The sequence below is a fragment of the Pteropus medius genome, unplaced genomic scaffold, assembly GCF_902729225.1.
Source record: "Pteropus medius unplaced genomic scaffold, Ma_sr-lr_union100, whole genome shotgun sequence".
NCBI lineage: Eukaryota > Metazoa > Chordata > Mammalia > Chiroptera > Pteropodidae > Pteropus > Pteropus medius.
In genome coordinates, this window is record NW_024349798.1 from 16,614,662 (window position 1) to 16,637,613 (window position 22,952).

Sequence of the window (22,952 nt, forward strand, 5' to 3'; positions counted from 1 at the left end):
CAAAGCCCAGTGACTTGAGTGGAGGGGACTGCCTGTGGCCATTTTCTCAGGATGGTGACAAGGAGGGAAGTGTCTGGGGAGGCAGATGGTCCTGCAACTCTGGCCTGCCAGACTCAGGAATTCCTCAGTCTGGCCACCTCCAAGGACTTGGCAGCGTGACCTTCTCAGACAATAGAGAATTCAGGCCGGTCTGGTGTCTCCATGTTGCAGATGCAGAAACCGAGACCTGAAGAGGGGACACGGTTAGCGAAGGTCTCACGTCACACAGGAAGTCACAGTCCAGGACTCTTTCTGCTACAAAGGATTGGCCTCCCGCCCAGACCAGGAGGGAGTCAGAAATGCCACCTTCACACACTTGGCAAGAAGAAGGAGTTTGTTAACTTCCTCCTGTCCTAACTGAGCTCACTCTGCCCACCCTCTCAGAGGTCTTAGGAAAAGGCTGTTAAAAAAAAAACCAGAAATCCAGTCTCATTCTGATGTTTTATGAACAGAGACTGCTGGAGTTTCAACAATTTTAATTGGGGCTGAGTTTTACTGGATTCACACCGCAGGGAGCATCAGGGAAAAGGGAGCCGCTGAGCAAACTCGAGAATCAAATGAACGGATTAATTAAATATCACCGTGTGGGAAGCGGGGTGGGGCGTGGGGTGGGGTGTGTGTGTGCAGGAACCGTGGGTACGCGCAGAGCCGAGTGGCTCAAGGCACTAGTAAGCTTCAGTTTGGCACCAGCTACCGGCCCTTTCCCAGCCAAGACCTGGGCTTCCTTTGTTCAAGGCCAAATGCACGGGGAGATTCTCCCGTCTGGTCTCTGCTTCCCCAGTTCCACGCCCACCGTCAAGAGACATGACGTGGCTATTTTCTCTCGTGCGTTTATTTTATTTAGCGTGCACGTGCTGCGTGCTGTAGGTCAGGTGCTGTTCTCCGTGCTTTGCAGAAGTCCCACGATGCTCACAGCGACTCTCTGAAGTAGGAATTGTCATATTTCCGTTTTAGATGAGGAAGTCATCTGCCCAAGGTTGCACGGCCGCTCGGTGGCAGAGCTGGAGCCTAAGTCCAGGCTTCCAGGCCAGGGTCCTTGTTCCTACCCACGGCCCTTCTCTACCTCTCGGCAGTGGTAGCTGGCGTCCGCTGTTGTGAATCCGGCGTCATGAGGCCTGGGTGCAGTCTGGACCCTGAAACCTCAGCCTCCTGTGGGCGCCTCATCTCTGCAAGCCGGCAGCGAGCCCTCAGCAGAGCCAGAATCTCAGCTCCCACTAACTCCTTAACTCCTGTCTCTGGTTCCTGACCAGGTGGCTCAGAATCCAGATTTTGCCTCTTGCTCGCTATGTGACCTTAGGCGAGTCACTTAACTTTTCTGGGCCTTCATTTCTTTATAAAACGGGGGTCATCATAATAAAGAATACACAAATCCTCGACGCGGTATCTGGCCTGTGGATAGCGTTATCTGAAGATTTCATTCACCGTGATTGTCATTTTGATGCTATTATATATTCTGCTTCCCAAAAGACTCAGATTCTCTCCGTTGCTGACCCTGAGGTTATTTTCTGTTTTTAGCCCCGATTCACCCCTCGGGCCTCAAGCCTGAGCTGTTCTCGGCCCTGAGCATCGCCCTCTGAGCCCCGTCTTGAGGTCATCTGGCCTCTTTGTATCACTGCCTCTGGGGAAGCACCTTGCCTGGTCTAGCTCAGCCCCTGGTGCCAAACACCTGTCCCCTCACCCTTAGGAAGAACACCGTCTGTGGTCCAGTCGCTCATAGATGGATGGGGACCTTCTGGGCTCCTAGAAGGGCTCCGTTTTTAATCATCGCAAGAGGGACGATGACAGAAACACAGCAACCCCCATTCCTAAGGCTGCTGACAGTCAACGAATCGAGAAATGTGGGATGAGAACTTTTAAAATTCCAGACATGGGAGGGATATGAAGGACATAAGATAACCCTACACTTAAGGATTAAAAAAACTGGGGGTGAGGGGTAGACTTCCCATAACATGCAATTTGCCATTTTGACCATTTGAAAGTGTGCAACTCGATGGCGTTCAGAACATTCACATGTCGTGCCACATCATCGCTGTCCGGTTCCAGAACTTTTGTATCTTCCCAGCTGGAAACTCCATGCCCACTGGTGGTCACTCCCCTCTCCCCTTCTCGCTAGCCCCTGGCAACCGCTAATCTGCTCCCTCTCTCTATGGAGTTTAAGGATATTCTAATCTACGTGTAGAAACAAACGCGGAAAAAATTGCTAACAGAAAGAAGCAACATGTACCAAACGACATAGCATCGCTTGGTGGTTAGTTGTGGACTCTGGAGCCAAACTGCCTGTGTTTAACCCCAGCTCTGCTGCTTATTGCTCTGTGGCTTTGCACAGAGTAACCTGCCTCTCTGGGCCTCAGTTCAAAATACAGAATGAGGGTTACAGAAGCCCCTCCCTCGTAGACCAGTCGGGAAGATTAAGCGCGTTAATGCTGCTGAAGATCTGAGAACACTCTCTGGCTGTCTATGTGCCGTGCGTAGATTTGCCCTTATCACTGGCGTGCTTGGGTGGTGCTGGGCCTGAACCCTTTTTAAGGAAAGAATCCTTTCTGTCTTGCCTACCAGAAATCCTTTAGGACGATGCCTGGCATTCAGTAGGCGCCTGGTAAATGTTGGTCGGGTGACTCAATTGGCATTTGGGAGAGAGGGGTCTACAGTGGGACGTGCAGACCGTTCAGGAACCCTATGCTCAATGTCAAAAACAGTCCACGCTTCTTGGCAAATCTCATTAAGAACCACCTGACTGCTGGCTATTATGTGACCCATGAGAGCCAGAACAGAAAACCAGGCCAGGCCCCAGCGTGAACGTGGCGATGATGGTTACGACACTAATTAATCAAAATGCCCATTATTTGTCGAGCACTTAACACATGCCTGGCACTGTGCTAAACGTCTTACGTGCATCAATTTGTTAAATTTTATTTATGACTCAACCTGTGAGACAAAACCCACCAGCACAATATCATAATAGCAATGAAAAGCTCCATTTTTTTTAAAGACAGGGCGAAATGCCAACAAGTGTAAATGAATCCTGTGATAATTGAGTCTGAATGGGAGGTGGGGGTGCTGAAAAGTCAGGTGAGGACAGCCGTGGAATTCTGATGAAACATCTGTACCCTGATCCAGCCAGCCTGTTCATCATCTGGAAATTTGCCACCCGAGCTGTCGGTCGCTTTAGGTTTGCATTTTCCTCTCCTCGTCCTTCAAAAGTCGTCTTTGACCCTCTTATAGGACAGATCTAATCGCGCCTGCCACCTCTTCCGGGCACGCATGCAAGGGTGGAGAAAAAAGCATTAGCAGATGTCTCAGCAGACCAACTCCCAGAGAGCAGGGGCTCCTCGTCTTGTGTCTGTCCCCGGGACAGTGCTCCACGCCAAGAGCCAGCTAATCGGGTCTAGGAAGGAGTTACGGAGGCGGGTGTCAAGGCACGACGGCCTGAATCGACCCCCAGATTAATTAAAGTGTCCAACTGGACTGCACGTTTCATGACCTGAGGGCTGAAGTCAAAGTGTCTGTGGAATAGAAGTCAGATGTGAATGAGCATGGGCGTGGGGGGCGGGTGGACGGAACCGGTAATGTAGCTGGGTGGGGAGGAAAGAGGGAAAAAGAAGAACGGTGACCTGTTGTTGTTGTTGTTGTTGTTGTTGTTGTTGTTGTTGAAAAGAAGAAAGTTTGTTGTTGTTAGCCGGTGTTGTTGTTGTTGTTGTTGTTGTTGTTGAAAGAAAGAAAAAGAAAGAAAGAAGAAAGAGTTGTTGTTGAAAGAAAAAGTTGTTGTTAAAAGAAAGAAAAGAAAAGAAATTGTTGTTGTTGTTGTTGTTGTTGTTGTTGAAAATTGTTGTTTTGTTGTTGTATTGTTGAAAAGAAGAAAATTGTTGTTGAAATAAAAGAAATAAAATAGCCATGATGATGATGATGATGATGGAGGATGATATGAAGAATAAAAATGAATGGCTGAATAATGGAAGGAATGAAGGAAGGATGAAGGAATGAAATAATGGGAAGGAAATGAATGAAAATAGAAGAAGGAGCAGGGAGGGAGGAACGAGAATGAAGATGAGAATGAATGTAGGGGTTAACCAAAATCAAACTAACTTCTCACCTTCATCATAGGCTGGCCCTAGAGGGCAGGGTCCTTTTTGGAGGATTTTCATGGCATTATCCGAGCTGATCCTTTCGAGAACTCCAAGAGGAGACAGACTGTGCTCCTGAACGAATGACCACCTCCAGGAGCCCAGAGCCCAGAAGGGTCAGCCCCGCCCAGGCTCTCCAGGGTTAAGGTGCAAGTCCAGGTCTCCAACTCCATCCCGGAATTGGCAGGACGCCTGAGATGAAGGCTTCCGGGCTCCCAGAATCTAGGCAGACATTTCTTCCAGAAAGACTTTTTCTCCTTCCATTTATTTCTCTATCAGGGAATTAGTACAGTAGGAAGAACACTAGACCGAGCGGAATGGCATCCCCTTGAGAGACCAGGCAAGTCTCCACCTCTGCTGCCCCGGGCCTCTCTCTTCTGTCTCTGTGTGCATGTTTCAGTGTGTGGGGTCTGACCAGCTCTGTGTCCATCTGTCTTCCAGTGCGTCTGTCCTGTGTGTCCTTCTTCGCCTGTCTGGCTGCCAGCGCTCTGCCCCGCGCCAGCCTCTTCTCTCTGTCTGCCCATGTCCGTGTCTTCGCCCCTTCTCTGCCCTCCTCTTTCCTGGCATTCCCCTCTTCCCCTCACTCCTGCCTCTTTCTTCCCTCCTTTCTCTCTTGCCTGTTACATTGAGGATATTTTGCTGGCGGCTTTAGTCCATTCCCATCAATAAGCATCTCTAGAGCCCCTACTGCAGCCAGTCGTTGAGCTGGGAATCCCCCGAGCATACAGAGCCACTGGTCCCTGTCCGCAGGTGGCTCTGAGTCAGGTTTTAGCAACTTAATAAAAGTTTCATTTTATTGTATTTAGCCTCAACGTACAGGTGGCCTTGAGTGTGATCACCTGCAGGGGGAATGGGCTGAATGACTGAGCTACAAAGTGGGAGGGAAGCAGGAGGCTGGTACCTCAGTGGGCAGAGCGTGTAGGGAGCATGGGACCGTGTGGGCAGGGCGGTTCCTCCGAGAGGGGCCACACCTGCGCTTACCCACCTGGGAAGGTGGCCCTTAGCCATTCAGGCTTGGCTCTGCCTACATTGTCAGGGGGACAGTCCTATCACCTCTCTGTCATCTTCGGGCTCTTTTCAAGGAACAGTATGTTACATAATCGATGTGGTCTGGACCCTGTGATTCTCCGTTTGGTGACTTGTCGAATATACTGCAAGAATGAGGGAGCCTCGCGGGTCTAATTATTTGGCCAACTCCTTGTTCTGCATATCAGTTTCCCTCCCCACACGATTCATATTCTACACATCGGGCTGGCACGGAGTTCGCCTGGGGAAATTACATGGCTCTGCACTCAACATTTGTTAGAAGTTGGAGGACAGACTATCTTATTTCACTTGATAATCTCTTATTTATAGGTTTGTTCTTTTCTTAATATTAATGAGGCTTCCTATCTCCATCCTGCTATGACAGCTTTATCAACACGTCTGTGGCTGCATTTCTATCAGGTAATAGGACTGGGATCAGATTTCACATAAGTACCAGGAAAATGCACTTGGTCAGGGATGTCTCTTAGGGCGAAGGGCTCGGTCTTGCGGAAGCTGCCTCCTCGGTGGGCCGTGTGTTGTTCGCAGCACACGCTGGGATCCAGGGCCCGCCGTGTCCAGCGGGACTTTAGAGAAGCTTTCCAGCCCCTCCGGGTTGGGCCTCTCTTGCGGTGGACACCTCCTTTCTGAGGCAGTAGGTGTTGCAGGAGAAGCACACGATTTAGAGTCAGACTCTCCTGGTTTGTGTCTTGCCTCTGTGAATCGATAATTGTAAATTTCTTGATTAGTACAAGAAAAATGAAGCCTTTGAATAGCTATATCCTGTATCGAGCACATGTAAACGCTTTACACGGAGCATCCCATTACCTGTCACAATCACCGTAACGCAGATTTATTTTCTTGATGAAGAAACTGAGTCAAACACACATATCTGGGTGTTCACTTTCATTCAGTACCACATACTTCAAAAATGTTTTATGATTGTGTATTATACTCCAACCATCAAAGCTTAAAAACTCAAGTTTGGAAAGGCTATGGCATTTATCTCTAGTTGGATCCTCGGAGAGGAAGGACCGGCAGGGCTGCCATGAAGAGCTGTTCACATTGGGCACTGCACAACTGGCTTAGACCAGGGGTCAGCAAACCACGGCCCTCGGGACAAATCCAGCCCGACTTCTATTTTTGTAAATAAAGTTTTATTGGAACACCGAACAATGCGTTCACTTATTCCATATAGCCTATGTCTGCTTTCATGCTACACTTGTAGCGTTGAGTAGTTGCGATACAGACAGTATAGCCCCCAAAGCCTAAAATATCGACGCCCTGGCTCTTTGGTACTTTAGAAAATGTTTGCTGACCCCTGACCCAGATGACAGTGTGAGTTCCCATGAACGATTCAACATGTCAGGTAATAGGACTGGGTTGAATCCCAGAGCCAGGATTCAACCGTGCGTCTCAGTGAGTTCTGAGTGACCGCGTCCTTCCTCCCATGCAGGGTCACTGTGAGAACTTAGAGGATGGGACTGTCTCCTTCAGAAAGATTTACACGAGGGCCTAACGCTCTAGGGATTGGGACGGTCATTGCACAGTTTTCCACCAGGAAGATGTGGAAATCATCTGAAAATCCATCTCTAAGGGATGTGGCTGAATAAAAATCTCTGTACATTTGTACAGCGACGGACCACACAGACATGAGAATGCACGAGGCAGACCTGTGTGTGCCGAGAGCTGTCCCTAGCAATTCACACGGCCATACATCTCTATAATCATGTAGGCACTATGGCTACTACATGTTGTTATTCTAACGTGCCACTCACCTCAAGATGCGTCATTATTTTATATGCCACAAAGGGGGAAAGACAGTGGCCACCATACATTGTCTTTAATTATAAGACGGATGCTTATTTCAGAGATTTTAAACTTTTTAAAAAGTACATTTTAGCATAGATGAAATATGGTTTCTTTACTAATTATGTAAGAACTTGCATATTTATGAAAATGCACAGAAAAAAAGTCTGGATGGATATACACACCGAAGGCCATAGAAATGATCCCCGAGGACCTAAGGGGGACTGAGGAGTAGAGGGAGTGAAGAAGGCCTTTTCTTTTTTAAAAAAAAACTTTTACTTTTTATGCCCCTGAATTGTCGAAAAGTTTTATGAGTGTATATTACTAATGTAATTTTTAAAAATATTTTTAAACGAATAAAATCGTTTAATCGGATAATATCTATAAATTAATTCATCGAAAACCTGGCGCAAAATGGGAAGACAACCCGTTTCCTTGTCTTCTTTCTGGTCAACCACCAAGAATCATTCAATGAAGAGAGACAAAACATTGGCAACATTTTCCGAACAATAGGTGTGTGATCAATTTAAAGTGTCGTTGCCACTGATAAAAGGTTTCCATGTACAGGTCGATATTTGGTCGGTTTTTGAAATCTTTCATTTTCTGTTCTTCTGCAAAGACAATTCCTCTGTTAATTACAGACTGTTGTGACCTCCCCTGACGCCACACTGCGTGCAGAGGTTTAAGGTTCTCTGCTCCCACGAAGAGCATTTCGAGCTGGAATTTTCCATGTGCCTGTACTGTACACAGAGCATTTAGCAAACAACTGACTTATTAGTCATAACCACAGGAAATACTTTATTAATCCTATTTCAAAATGAAAGGAACGTTTACACACCATCATTTTTTTTCATATCTATTCTCCGTACTGCTGAGGGAGAAAGGGGACAGGCCTGTTCGGAATAGCAAATAACCTCCGAATCATCTGCAAAGTGGAAATTGAGCTTGGAAATTCCCTACGTAACCAACAGAATAGGAACATTTATACAAGTTGCATTTTTTGTGTGTGCGTGTTGCTTTTCCCCATTTTGAAACACAAACTGGCAATATGCTACGACATAATGTAAGTAAAAAAGACTTTCATGCACAGGAAAAGGACATTTATATGAAAGGAATTGGGGTCATAGCTTGGGGAGGCGGGGTCACTCAGTCTAGCCCCCTGCCCTCGGCAGGGACCCTGCACTGGAGTCTCCGTGGCATGGCTCAGCTTTGGCTTGCACGCCTTTGGGACTTCAAAAACTCTGTGTAATCGCATGATGAAAGTCTAGAGCAGTAGTGACCGTGATGGCAGGAAGCCTCGGGCATCAGGGAAACGGGCAGCTAACACGGCCTGCAGGGTCCAGGAATACTTCCCAGAAATGGCACACGCTGTCCGCTGCTTCATCAGTTAGAATGGCTTTTAGCTGCATGTAATATAATACTTAAAATAATAATGGCTAAATAAGAGAGACAGTTATTTGATATAACTTAAAAAATTCAGAGAAAAGCAACCCCAGGGCTACTTCAGTGGCTCAAGGATGCTCTTACGGAGATAGGCCCTTTTCATCACTCTGCTCACCTACATCAGCTTCTTCATCTTTCATGCCCCATGGTGGCCAGGTGGCTGCCAAAGCTCCAGGAATCATGTCCCCACGTGATCAAGGCTAAAGACACAAGTCAGAGAAGTGACCAAGGAGGCAGAGAGAGCTCTTTTCATGTCATTATACTTTGTCAAGGAGGACCTAGAAGAACCTCCCGGAAGACTTCCCCTTATATACAAATGTCTAGAAATAGATCACATGGCTCCCTAGCTGCAAGGGAAGCTAGAAAGTGAATATGTTGCTTGTTTAGCAACTATAGGGAGATAGACAAAGGTGAAGGAATGTCGAAAATAACCCCTGGGTTAGCTAATTAAGTGTCTGACAGTGTTCCTAGCTGTCAGCTATGAATTCTTCACTTCTTGGTCCTCCCCGGTCCCAAGGGATGGATCGTGATTGGACTAAGAAATTCGATTCCTCGTGCCAGTCAGGAATGGGATTGGGATGCAGTCTGCCCAGTGAGATGTGAGATGATATCTCTCAGAAGTCTGGGGGAGCTTCCAGGAGACTCAGCTCCTGTCTTAGGAGTTCAGCCTCTTCCTCTCTTTCAGAATTTGGACCCTTTTGTTTGAGGTTCAGGTACTTGGAGTCACTGCAGCCCTATTAAACCACGGAAGGATCATTGCGAAGACACAACCCAACACATTAAAAATGGAAGACTGGAGAGATAAAACGGACACATGTCCATCTGGACTCGGGAACTTCCTACCTCCACGGTTTTTGTTCTGTGCGACTGATACCTTCGGTTTGCTCGAAAGGCAGGTCCTGGGGTGAAGGGCTAATATGCCCCTGGGTCGAATGTGGCATGTCAGAGAACACGACTGAGGGACCGAGAGTGAGGCAGAGCCCGCAGAAGAGCCAGTAGGAGAAAGCGTGATCCACTCGGCTGCCACTGAGTGTAAAGCCATAAGCTACATCTCGGGAGGATAGTTTATCCACCAGCTCTCATCATCCATCGATCAAAGTTTGCTTATGGTGTGTTAATTTCCCCGAACATTGGGGTTTTACATAAATAGGTATTGGCCTGGGTCCCACAGAGTCCGACAACTTGGCATGAACAGGGAAACCTTGGGAAGGAGATGAGAAACGTGTGGTCCAGGCACAGGGATGAGTTGAGGTCCAGTCGGATCGCACCTAATTTTGATGGACACTCGGTGGTGGATAGAAGGAGTCAGCTGACGTGTTGTCTGTTACAGTTTACCCTTTGCATCGGTGAGATCCCCTCGTGACCTCCGCTTTGGAAAACATGGTGCCCTTTTTTCTCCCTGAGAAGAAAGCACAAGGCTGACTAATGACAGAGTCCCCTTCAAGGTGGTAGTCAGCTAGACCCTCTGCAAAGGCTCAGGGCAAGAGGGTTTGTGACCCTTACCTCGATCCCTGCTGTCGCTGCTGGTTGTGAGCTCATAATTCGCATCCATCATCGTCACCCTCTGCTGTTATATGCTAGAGTTCTCTGAGCCCTTGTTGGGTCATGGTTCCCGACACTGCTGATTTTCTATTATCATGGGGCTCAGAAGCACCAGAAGACGCCCCAGAAAATTCTCCCGCCCTCATCTTGTAGTTGCACCCCAACTTCTTCGTGTATTCAGCATAAATTCACCTCATCTGCACTGCGGCTCCTTTCTAGGCTGCTGGCTCGCTGGCATGAAGAACGCAATCCACTGATAGAATCCAAGAGGCACGAAAGAGGTATCCAGTTCAATAGTGAATATACCCTGCGGTGCAAGCCATTCTGAGTTGGATTTGGGGGTCTTTTTTTCCTAGTAGTCTAAAGCATCTTCACTACTATATCAGAGAAAGTGACAGCTAAGGTCGAGATCCAAAAGAATAGTAGAAGGTTAAAAAGGCAAAGATGATGGTCAAATATGTTTCAGGCAGATGGAAAGTCGTGTGTAAAAACCTAAGAGAATAAAAATGCAGTGTTTGTGGAGCTTAAAACGGTTCAGTATGGCCAGAGTCAAGATTATTGTAAAAGATGCTTGTTAGATTCTTGTATGATGTTGGCAGCTTGCCAAGGAGAGGTTAGTACCTTTGAGAAACCATCATAAAGAGAAACCTTTTGTCACTGAAACAGTAGCTGAGATTGCCTTGTCTTCTGAGAATTAGATAACATTGGCTTTTATCCCTAACTAAATGTATCACATGCTATCGGATTAGCTTTCCCCAAGACTTTCCTAAATTTTATGTCTTATGTTTATATCTCCAACTCTAATTTCCGTTACTGTTAAGTGCATTTGTCTTTTGCTTTCTGTGGCCGTGTCTTGCATCAGCCCAAATATGCAAGAAAGCTACTTGTGATGTCTTTCCAAAACGACAGTCCACCAGGGCAGCTGGATAAACTCAATAATCACTTAATATTTTTTTTGTGGGGGAAGAGATAATAAAAGGTGACCAATTATGGCATAGGCAGTTGTTTAAGAGGACACCCTTGATTTAAGGTGCCTCTGCCACTTCTCACTGGCCAACCTCATTCTTCAAGTTTCCCGTTCCGTAGCCATGATATTTTCTTCACCCCTAAGAATCTCCTCGCGTCCTTGCTACTCATCTTGCCCGGCAGCTTCCAAATCCTCTTGCGTTATTTCACAGAGACATTCCATTTTTCATGGATGCCCTAATCCTTCCAGACGCCAGACACCCATCTTTCCACGACCACAACTGCTCACCAAGGTGGTTTTGCTAACCAAATGCAGCCCTTTTCCCAAAGCTCAGCACCTAATCTGAGAATTGTTTTCTCCACACTTTTTTTTTTTTTGACAGAGAAGGAAATCCCTGGAGTGGGAAGGAGTTGGTCAGGGGTCAAGACTTCTCCCAAGGGTGCCGACCCTGAGCTGCCTCAAAGGGCGGGCTGCGGCCAGCTAGGGAAAGAGCAGAAGAGAGAATGCTGTTCTTGAGCATAGACGTTAGGGCATGAGATGGGGACCGTCCACCTCCCCTGTGACAGCTTTTAACTTTCATAAGTCATTGGAGCCAGTGGATGAAGGAGAAAGCCCCGTGGACTTAATCTGAAAGGCTACCATCCAGAGGCCACCAGCACTGTGTCTTATAAGGACATAGAGGAAGATTCCTTCAAGCTGTGAATGTGCTCACCCTAGAGTGGCAATAAATTAAGGTGCACTGAACGTCCCTTTTAACTTCCAGCCAGCCTGCCTACTCTGTAGGGGTTAAGTGGGCAGAACTTGGAGCCAAGCTCCTTGGATTCAAGTACTGACACAACCACTTGGTAGCCATGGAGGTCTCGGGCCAGTCACTGGACCTCTCTGTGTCTAGGTTTCTCGTCTATAAAATTGAGATGATGATAGCACAGGGTTTTCTGAAGATTAAGTAAGTCATATCTATGTAATCTGCTTAAAACGGTGCCTGGCACAAACTAAGCTTTTGTTAAGTATTAGCTCTTAATGCAGATTCTTAACTCTGCTCACTGAAAATCCTTGTAGCATTACATGGTTGAGCCATAAAAATTCGTTCTAGTCCAGGCCACTTCTTGCACCATACAAGTTTTTATAATGGAAAAATGCATCTGATGCCACCGGTGAAGTTACCAAACATGGCTTGCCTAGCTCAGACCTCTATTGCATATAATGAGAACAAAATTAGGAATCAGAGACTGAGAAAAATCATCTCATACGTTGTAAAGGAACATGCACCTGCTTTAAGGTACGGTTGCCTGCTTGCTGGGGACGTGTTCTTTATGTTCCCTTTCATTGCTACCTCCTGTGATGCTCATGGGAACTTCAAAATATACTGATGCCTGGGTCCCACCACCATGAATTCTGATGTAGCTGGTCTAAGTCGTAGCCTGGACTTTGGGATCTTAAAAAGCTCTCCAAATGATTCTAATCGAGGTTGAAGGAGAGACCCACCACTGTTGTTTAAAAAAAAATCCCTGCTAACAGACCATACCCCAGACAAGTTAAATCAGAATCACTGGGCGAGGCTTGGGCATTTTTTTAAGAGCTACCCTGGTGGTTGACAGTGCAGCCAAGGTTAAGAATCGCCGCTGTTGAGCCGCAGCTCATTGATTTGGGTCTAAGCTCAGGTACTGCTTGAGATTTGCTCTGCGATGTCTTGTCAGTTTTGTAGTTGGCAATGACCAAATAAACCCATCTGTCTTAAAAAAAGAGAACCTTTGTTATTGAAATCCCCCTCCCATAACTTTGGCTCTGCGAGGCTGACATCGTATTTATCATGTGATGCTGATAACGTGAACTTTTCTTAAGATCACAAACCTCATGCTGGTCATCGTGGACTGCCCTGTTTCAATTCCCAGACTTTACCGTTCTTCTGGTAAAATTATCCCAGAACTTTTTAAAAATTCAACTTATTTAAACTAGAAAAGAATAATAATAATGGATCCATTTCTCCCCCCTTTCACCTCCCACTTCTAGCAACCACCAATCTGTTCTCTGTATCTGTGGGTCTGTTTTTTAAAAACTTTATTTTTAGGTTCCACATGTAAGAGGAATTATACAACATTTGTCTTTCTCTGTCTGACTTATTTCACTTGGTGTAATACCTTTGCGGTCCACCTGTGTTGTTGCAAATGGCAAGATTTTATTTTTTTATGACTGAATAATATTCCACTGTATGTATGTATATACACACACACACACACACACACACGTGCACACACACGTATGCGCCCTATCATCTTTATCCATTCATCCATCGATAGACACTTAGGTTGTTTCTATATCTTGGTTATTGTACATAATGCTGCAATGAACATGGGGGTACATGTATCTTTTCGAGTTAGTATTTTTGTTTTCTTCGGATAAATACCCAGAAGTGGAATTGCTGGGTCATGTGGGAGTTTTATTCTTTCATTTTTTGAGGAATCTCCATAACGTTATCCACAGTGGCTGCACCAAATTATAATCCCACCGCCAGTGCCCGAGGGGTCCCTTTTCTCTACATCCTTGCCAATTTGTTGTTCTTAGTCTTCTTGATAACAAGCATTCTAATAGGTGTGACGTGATGTCTCATTGTGGTTTGGATTTGCATTTATTTCCCTAATGACTAATGATCTTCTACCCACTTTTAAAATTTATTTATTTATTTTTGCTATCGAGTTGTATGAGTTCATTGTATATTTTGAATATTAAGTCCTTATCAGATACACGATTTGCAAATATTTTCCCCCATTCAAAAGGTTGCCTTTTCATTTTCTTGATAGCTTCTTTTGCTGTGCAGAAGCTTTTTAGTTTGATATAGTCCCGCTTGTTTATTTTTGCTTTTGTTGCTTTTGCTTCTGGTGTCATATTCAAAAAAATCATCACTAAGACCTATGTCAAGGAGCTTACTACCTGTTTTTCTTCTAGGAGTTTTACGGTTCCAGGTTTAACATTTCGAATTGATTTCTGTGTGTGGAGTAACGTAGTGGGCCAGCTTCATTCTTTTGCATGTGGCTATCTGATAAATTTTTCCTTGAAGAACCACTTTTTTTTTACCTCTTAGGCATTGTTTTGTGGGGGTGGGGGGCTGCATGAGAAGAAGGAGGTCCTGATTAGGCTAAGCCAATTAGCATATCTCACCTACAGGTATAGTAATTGGATCTAAGATGAGCACGTGGTCACTTTCTGGCCAATGAGAATTGAACTCAGGTTTAGGGATTGGGAAAGAGTAGCTTCATCTCAGTGGGATCTGAAGCTGAGAAGGTGTGAGGTCTGGAGCTGTTGAGAGTGGCTAGGCTGCCCGAGAATGAAGTCCCCACACACACGAAAGCTGAGCAGAGTCATGGTAAACTCTGTCCTGCCCACTTGGTGAAGCGCCACAAATCAGCAGGGCCAGATTACTCTTGATTTTTCTCTTACTCGAGTCAATGAATTCTCTTTCCATGAAAGCCAGCTTGAACTGGAGTGTTTGCTTAATCTCCATGAAGCATTTAACTGGCATAGAAGAACAGAGAAAAAATTTGAATAGCACGGTTTAACTTTGCAGAGTAATTTCTTCATTTATCCTCGCCACAATGACATGGAGTCAGTGTATCAGGGTGCTAGATTGTCAGCTTCATGGGGACAGGAAGCCAAGGTGCTTGGCTCCTTCTCCGTATCTCCTGGCACAGAGCCTCATGCATGGTAGGCACTCAAAAAATAATTACTGAGAGGATGAGTGAATTTCAAGTTGGCATCATATGGTTTCAGCCTTACTCAGGACTGCCCTTTATCGAACATGATCCACTCGCCGTTTCTTGAATGAACCTTGTATTTCTATGCTTCTGCCTGAGTCATTCCTTCCACCTCAAATACTTTGTCTGCTCCCTCTGCCTTGCCATTCCTCGTTCACCCTTCAAGACCCAGAATAAAGGCCTTTATGGCTCTTGCTCTGCTTCCCATCGGTTTGACAAAATGGCTCTCTCACCCTCCAGATTCCTGTAGGGAGGGTGATAAAGACTCATACAGAATTGGGTTGGACTCTGCATTGCTTTACTTCCTAGCAAGGTGACGTGGCAAGTCATTTAAATGTGTCAAGCCTGGGTTTCCTCAGTGCAAAGTTGGGATAAAAATGCTGCCAACCTCACATGCCTGTTGTGGAGAGCAGATGAAACACACGGTGTACAAATTTTCTGTGGGTTCTAGCGCAGAGAAGACAGCAATTCTAAGAGGTGCTGTTCTTGTCCCTGATTCCCAGGTGAGGCGCCGTACAACCAGGTGACCTGTGCCTAAGGTCCAATGTCTATTCATTCACTGGTTCATTTATAAGTCATTGTCTATCGAGTTCCTACTACGTTTCAAGCACTGTGAGGCTTGGGATGTAGTGGTAAAACAAGATGGATAATATCTCTGTTCTATTCATGAGGGAGATGGATCTGACATAAACAGATAATCACGTGCCTAATGAATGTTACCGAGGGGAGGTCTAGGAGTTATGGGGAGGCACTGTCGAGAGGCTATAACTCGACCATAAGAATTCCTTGAGGTATGACATTTCAACTGAGCTAGGAAGAGCATGAGGCCTCTTCCTCCGGGGACATAAAAGCCAGGATCAGCGTCTTTCTGTCCTTGATGATCCTGGGGGCCCAGACTTTGGCAGCCCCTGGGGATACGTGGCATTCCCTTCCCTCCAACCTGGGGACCATGGGGGAGGACAGTTTTCTTCATGATTCTGGTTGGTCTGTTTATCTCCTTATCTCCTGCCAGTAATGATATCAATCTCCTTCACCGGCCTCTCTTCTTTACCAAGGCTTCTGATGATATTTCTTTGTCCTCTGAAATTGCCTCCGTGAGAAACGGGCTCTTACACGTTGGCTCGATACAATTCTTCCTCCCCTTCCCCCGTGCCACAATCAACAGAGTCGACAGGGCTCCTGCTCAGAGATCAGCCTTTCCCAGAGGCTTCTGATGGTGGATGCCTGCGATTGAGAGGTTGTAAATGGGCAGCACACAGGTTGTTGGGAATTTCACATGGAAATCCAGATTTCTGGCTTCTCTCGAAAAGTTAGAAGAATTGTCAGCACCGTTTCCACACCGTTTCCAAATGGCAGTACTCGGCTGTAGCTGAGTGGTAGCTGTCTCTCTTAGATGAGGCACACATCTAAGAGAGATGTTACAGTTCACCTCAGACACCATCACTCCTGTTATGTCCCCAACCCAGCCTGCTTAGTCATTTATGATACCTTTTGGTCTCTTAAGTCAAGTTTGCACTGAATTTTAATTCGAATTTAAAGAGGACCTGGCACGTTGTAAGTGCTGAATTAAGAGTGGCTGTTATTAATAGTTGCCATGGGAAAGCTATCCAAAGACTACAGCCCCAGGGATGGATAGAAAAAAATATGGGGCCTTTCCCGAATAGCAGTTGGATAGAGATAGTGTTGTTAACCAAATGTTCGAAAAAGCACCCTCCCTTCCTTCTTAAATCAGCATTCTTACCTTAAAACGTTTCTTAGTGAGTTGCATAAAATCCTCGCCCATAACAAATACAGAACATGTCGCAGGTAAGGTGATTATTATTATTTACCATCATCGCATAATTAGACATCATTTCAACGATTACCCAAACAGGAACTGCGTGAATAAACACTCCTTAGGAAAGCACAAAGTCATGAAAAGAGGTCGGGGGTGAGATCGTGGCGTTCAGAGGGTGCTTCCCGTTTAGGATCATGCAGGAGGTGGACACGCGCAGAGGAGAGTCCCGGGGATGTGGTCCAGCCAGGCATTTATGGCTTTTTGAGAATGGATTCAGGGCAGTGAGTTTCCTCTGGCTCGGTATCTAGCAAAGTGGCTCTGTCCATCAGCAAGAGGGACTAATAATTTAGCTGAACTTGGATCTGCTTTCTACTGGAGTGTTGGGCGCTGTTCAAGGTGCTGACACCGGGGCACCAGGCAGGCATGGACCGCGTGCCTCGTCGCAGTTCACAGTGCAGCACCCTCCTCGCCTCGGGTCTCGGGAGACGAGATTCAGTCTGCCGTACCATATGCACCTGTTGATCGCCTACTCCGTGCCAGTCAGGGAACTGGGTGCTGAGGGAGGAATAGACTGACAAAATACATAAACAACCCAAGTAAGACAATAGCAGATAGACAAGGACTACGATGAAAATAAAAAGTATCCGAGGAGATACACTTACCACAGAGCTTGGCTTGTGGCCACTTAATGAAGGTTTGGTCCAGTTTCGTCCCTGTCCGACCTGTATGGCCTCTCCCTCTTCAATGGGTTCCATTCTTCTCTCCCTTTTTTGTCTTAGGGTCTTGAGTTTGAATCTCAGCTCTATCACGGTTCTGTGTCCTTGAGCAGCTGGTTCAATGTCTCTGAGCCTTAATTTCCTTATCTGCAAAGTGGGTGTAAAGATAGCACCTGCCCCTCAGTGCTGAAGTGAGGAATAACCAAGTCTCGCATGTGAAGCACTTGTACAATGCCCAGCTACGTTGGGCACTCAGGAAATATTGAGATGTGAATGGTCTGAATCCTGCTTGTGCTTCCAAGGTCAACTCAAGCCTCACCTCCTCTGGAACATTCTCCTAGCCTCCCCCCAACCCCTTCACCACCACCACACACATGACTTTGCTGTTCTGGGACCAGGCTGTTTACCTGCTAATTGTCTGTCTCACCAAAACTAAATAAGCTCCTAGTCTCCTTTGCAACCCCCACTCTCATGCACCTAACACCCTACTGAGCCCTTCGTGGCGCTCAATACATGGTTATTGACTGACAACATGCACATGACTTGATATTCTCGATGTCTAATTATTTTCCGTGGATCAGGCGAAGGGGAGACCTGTGTGTCACGCTGACTCCTGATGCTGCTGCTGACATGCGTGTAGAGCCAGAGCCCTCAGATTTATGCAGGCTGAATGCAGTGGATAACCCCCACCTTCCTTTCATGAAGGAAAAATCAAGGGTAATCACACGACTTTCTTCAGCTCCGTTTGTGTGTGTGAGGAGCGTTACACTGGCATTGATTACAGAAAGGAAAGAAGATGTGATAAGTACCGAAGGAGGAATTAGTTGTACTCGGCCTCATTAAAATCCCATAGAAAGAATTCTTCTCTTATTTGGAAAGGTGATCTAACATGACCTTGAAGCCATCGTATGAACCACTGTACTTTTCATTTTAAGGGGAATAAATGGCAGAGAGATCATTTGAGCAAGGCAGTCCTTCAGCTGCCTTTCAGAAATGAAATGACCTTGATTTCCAAACCACTTCCTCCCAATGAAATTAAATTCCATTGAACCCTGACAGTTAAGGGAAAGCTAATCAACCCAGAGGTGGAGCTCACCCAACTGATGCCGTGGCAGGAGTCGGGGGCCTGTGGGGAGGGAGAAAGGAGCACGGAGGTGAAGGGTCTTGGACATTTTGTCAAAGTCGATTTTTTTCACACACACATTGAAATGTAGCCTTTCTCCCCAGATGGAGCTTATGCTATATCATGTGCCTTAATAGTAGAAGGCGATTATTCTACAGTCTAGCACAGTTTAGAAAATTTCCAGGCAGCTTATCTGCCTGGAGAGGACCTGCTACAGTCAAGATATAACAGCCACCACGATAACTATCATCTGTGTATTTCTGATTGTGCCAAGCCCTTGGGACACCTCACCTCATTTAATTCTCACAGCTGTTCATGCTAGCTGCCACGAATATTCTTCCCATTTTTGCGGATAAGAAAACTGAGGCTGAGAGATGTTAAGTCGTTTGCCCAAGGTCACACGGCTTAAATGAATGGCATAGCTGAGGCTAGAATCCAGGTTTGCTAGATTCTGAAACCACCATGGGTCTTTTGACCCAACTAGGCCATGCCCTGCGTAGGAGTGTTCTTCTCAGGGAGGATGTCAGACTTTTTAATCCCATGTAGAAAGCATCTTCTTTGGCCCATATCACTCCAGTTTGGTAATAGTGATGTATTCTGTAACCCGTACTCCACAGCTATTCGTGACTGCAGCTCAGTATAAATTGGCAGGTGTATGAGAAATACCTTAGTTGAGGTCAGAAGAGACATGGTGACTCTAGCCCTCATGGACTGATAACAGCCTGTCTACCCAAATACGGAGAATGGAGCTAACAGCGGAGGCAGCTAAGGAGACACAGCAGCACAATGCCGTCCTTATGAGTGTGGACGCTGGGGTCTGGTTGCCTAACCCTGGATCCACCACCACTTTGTAGTTGTGTAACTACGGGCAAATTACTTAAGCTCTCTGGGACTCTGTTTCTTCGTCTTCGGAATGGAAAAAATAACGATACCTACTGTATGAGGGTATCGTGAACGTTAAGTGAGATAGTTGTATAACTAGCATGCAATAAGTGCCTAGTGTACATTAGCTATTAAGATACCAGTTTGGTCCCTGGAAATGGGAACACCTGAGATTCTGAAAGAAGACAGAAGAGGTCAGTTTGCTGGAAGCTGATCACCAAGGGAGAGTTGCTTAGAGGCGAATTGTACGGGGGATGGCAAGGGCGAAGGGGAACCAGGGCCAGGAAGGGGAGGAGTCCGCGGGACGAGGTGCATTCTCGGCATGTGGGAGGAGCCCTTGAGAGGAAAGGTTGGGCCAGAGAGAAGGAGAGATGCAACTTAGGAGAATCCCTACATCTTTCCATCCTGCAGTCCCTTCATCCTTCTATCTTTCCATCCTCCTACCCTTCCACGCCTTGCTCCATCCACCCATCCATCCTCTCATTCCAGAGTCTGCCATCCTTTCTGGATTTCCAACCCTCCTTCCATCTTTCTGTCCTTTCGTGACTGCATCTGCTCGTCTATGCGGCCCGTTTTCATCCTCAGGGTAGCATAGCGGTTTAGAAGGCAGAATATAGAGATGGAAGGTGGAATTCCCGCCCTGTGTTACTTACTATCTGACCTTGGGCAAACTTCTTAACCTCTCCGAGTTTCCCATTTGTGGGACCGTCTCTTGAGGTAAAGGGGAGCACCTGGAGGGTTTCGAGCAAGGGAGCGATACAGTCATGTCTGTGTTTTCGCAGCTTTTCTCTGCTGTGGGGAGGATGCAGTGAAAGGGGGCAAGACCAGCAAGAGGGAGGTGAGAGGGAGGTCGATTGGAAGCGACTGCAAATAACTCAGGCGAAGATGACGTGAACAGGAATCGAGAAATGACAGCTGTCACTCATCGTGTGCTGAGGAGGTGTCCCCGACACCTCAGCGCCGTGTGCTTCGCCCCTTTTATTTCCTCGACTCCGACTAAGATCCCTACGAGTTAGATACTATTTTATGATTTCCATTTTACAGGAGTGGAGAGCGAGGCTTCGGCAGTGTGAGGAACTCGATAGGCGCCAGGATCGCACCACGGCTAAGTAGCAGAGCTGCAGCTCGAACACAGATCCTTGACCTTGACGTCTGCTTGGCAGCTCCAGGTCACCCCCTGTGCAGGACAGTGGAGGAAGATGGGCTCCTTCATGGGACACTGCTGCTATCCGAACGGTAAGATGTCACCGCTGACCGTGGGAGGCGTTGGTATGCTGGCCGGTAAGCCAGCTCTCTGCGAAGCGCACGAGCCCTAGTGTGTAGCGTTTACTGATTTATAAGGTATAAATACTCCCACCATGGCTGATTGGACGTTTTGAAGCTGGGAAACTTCCCAGAAAATTGCATATTGTCACCAAATTCTCAAAGTATTCCAAGGTTTTCATTGTGATACCAAAGACCTTGTGCTACATTTTTAAAAACCAACCTCCGAGTGGCATTTAATGAATAAATCGACAGTAGACATGTATTTAGCTCTCAGACTGTGGCATGGCTGGGGTCCGGCTGAGCGAGGCTGGGCTCGACTCAGCTGCTCTGCTCTGTGTGTCGCGACTTCTCCACCTGGGACCAGCAGGCTAGCCCAGGCCCGGTCACATGATAACTGGAAACTTTCAAGGTCTCCCAAGCCGTAAGCTCTTAGCTCGTGCCCGGTCACCTTCACCCCATTCTGTTAGCCACAGCAAGTCACATGTTTGGACTCAAAGTCAAGGGGCAGGGAAATATATTTGGTCCTCGTAGTGGAAGGGGTGCCAGTCCCATGGGAAAGAACACGATCCAAGGAGGTGTCGTAACATCGAGGCCACGGACTCCGTCTACCGCAGGGGTGTCCCCTCCAGGCGGGCAGAGCAGACTGTGCCTGAGTCTCACCGTCTCCTCCCCCGGGGTCGGCGTCGTGCCTCCACCCCAGCTGTTTGTCCCGCACCCTGGTGAGGACAAGATGGGGCGAGCCCACAGGCCTGGGCCTCCTCCCTTCCGTCCTCTGCCGCTGAGAAGGCTGGGGTTGTCCCTCCGTTTAGAGACCTGAGCCCTCCTTCGCCATTCCGACGAGCCCCGCGACTTTCTTTCTGCTCAGGGTTTCGGGTGAGCCCTGCAGCAAGGTGGTGCAGATGCAACTTCCCCGAATGCATCTTAAAAACGAGAGCCTTTTGAAAACGTTACGAATAGGCTTTATTGATACCACGTGCAAACAACAACAACAAAGAAAGGAAGATCGTCAGGTGTACACACGGCAATCAAGCAGATTGGGTGCGTTGGAACCCATTAAAGTTAATTGCTTTCACTTGTTATTCCTGGGGGCTGTCGTATCGGTATTAAACGCCAGTGGAATCTGCCGTATGTTTGATTTAGTGGAACCGAGGATTCGGTGATTTACTGCCTCTCGGAGAGGTTTTTATCAAAGCGAGGAATATGCTGAGTGCCTCCTCTCGCTTTTCATGGTACCTGCTGGAAAGCACCTTTGCTGAAAGATTGTCTCCCATCCTGTCTCGGGGCCTGTGAGAGTCTCGCCTTTAAGATTCCTGCCCATCTCCAAGTGGGATCGACCACAAGTGCTAGCCACAGGTATGAAACCCTCACAATGGGCACGTCTCATTGAATCCTTACGATTACCCGTGTTTTGCACAAGAAGGAAACCGGAAGTTCCAAGAGATGAAGCCATTTGCCTGAAGTCACACAGCTTGTAACACAAATCCAGGATCTTCGCTAACGGGCAGGGTGCCAGAGTCCGGGGCTGGTGTTCGCACTTCTTTTGTGGTTCCCAAATCTTGGTGTTGATTTCTCCTCCAGCTTCTCGGTCAGTCTTATCAGAGACTTCTTGACAAGTCTCATAAACGCTCTCAGCCTCAACTTCCAATAAAAGCCAAGATTCATGAACATTTGCCACGTGCCTTTCGCTGTACTGAGAGTTTTAACTACTTAACCTCACCCAGTCCTCCCAACAATCCTGTGCTGTAGCATACGGTCTTTATATTTTGCTGTTATCATTGCTACTATTACTGTTACACACAGATTCATCCGTGTGTCAGGCTGCGGTCAGCGTCTGTATCAACTAGGATGTGTCCAAATGCGGATAACAGCTGCCCACCGTGGTTTCACCCGGAGGGCTTTATTTTCTCACAGAGCACCAAGTCCAGAGAGGCTGTTCACAGTGCCGGTTAGGGATCCAAACTCTTTCCATGCCCAGCTCGGTCATCTTTAGAGGTTGCCTTCATGGTTGCAAAATGGTTGCTGCGCCTCCAGGCATCGCCTCTCTTCAAGACAGCAAGGCGAAGGGCCAGAGGCACACCCCCCTTTATTTATTTATGCAGGGTCACCTTTTGTGAGGTCTACTGCTGACATCTCACTGAACAGAGTTATGTCATGGGACCACTCAAGGTAGCCTAGGAAAGACAAATTATTCTGGTTGCACATGAACAAAAACAGAGCCGTACGGTGACTTCGGAAGAAGGGAACAGATATGGATAGGACACAGAGGACCAACTCGGTCTGGCAGAACAGATGCGCAGGCTTCGCTTGTGAAGCGCATCTTGATGTGTTTCGTCCTGCTAAGCTTCACCTCACTATGATCCCCCTTAATCCTCACACAGGCTTTTGAGGAGGTCAGTCCACTTCCGTGCCCAGGGGTTCTCAAGGCACATTTTTGGTCTCAGAAATGAGGGGCTGTCTCTGCTGTGGACAGACCTGAGCGGAGCTCATATCTCCCC

General features: G+C 47.0%; 1 long non-coding RNA gene across 2 annotated transcripts in view; it reads left to right on the top strand.

Annotated features, from left to right (window-relative positions):
• The window catches only part of LOC120620467 (uncharacterized), a 260,449-nt gene that overhangs the window by 213,629 nt on the left and 23,868 nt on the right, over positions 1–22,952 (top strand). For both annotated transcript variants that reach the window (XR_005657883.1, XR_005657881.1), the window contains exon 4: positions 20,236–20,427. This is a non-coding gene — a long non-coding RNA (uncharacterized LOC120620467). The remainder of the gene's footprint in view (positions 1–20,235; positions 20,428–22,952) is intronic.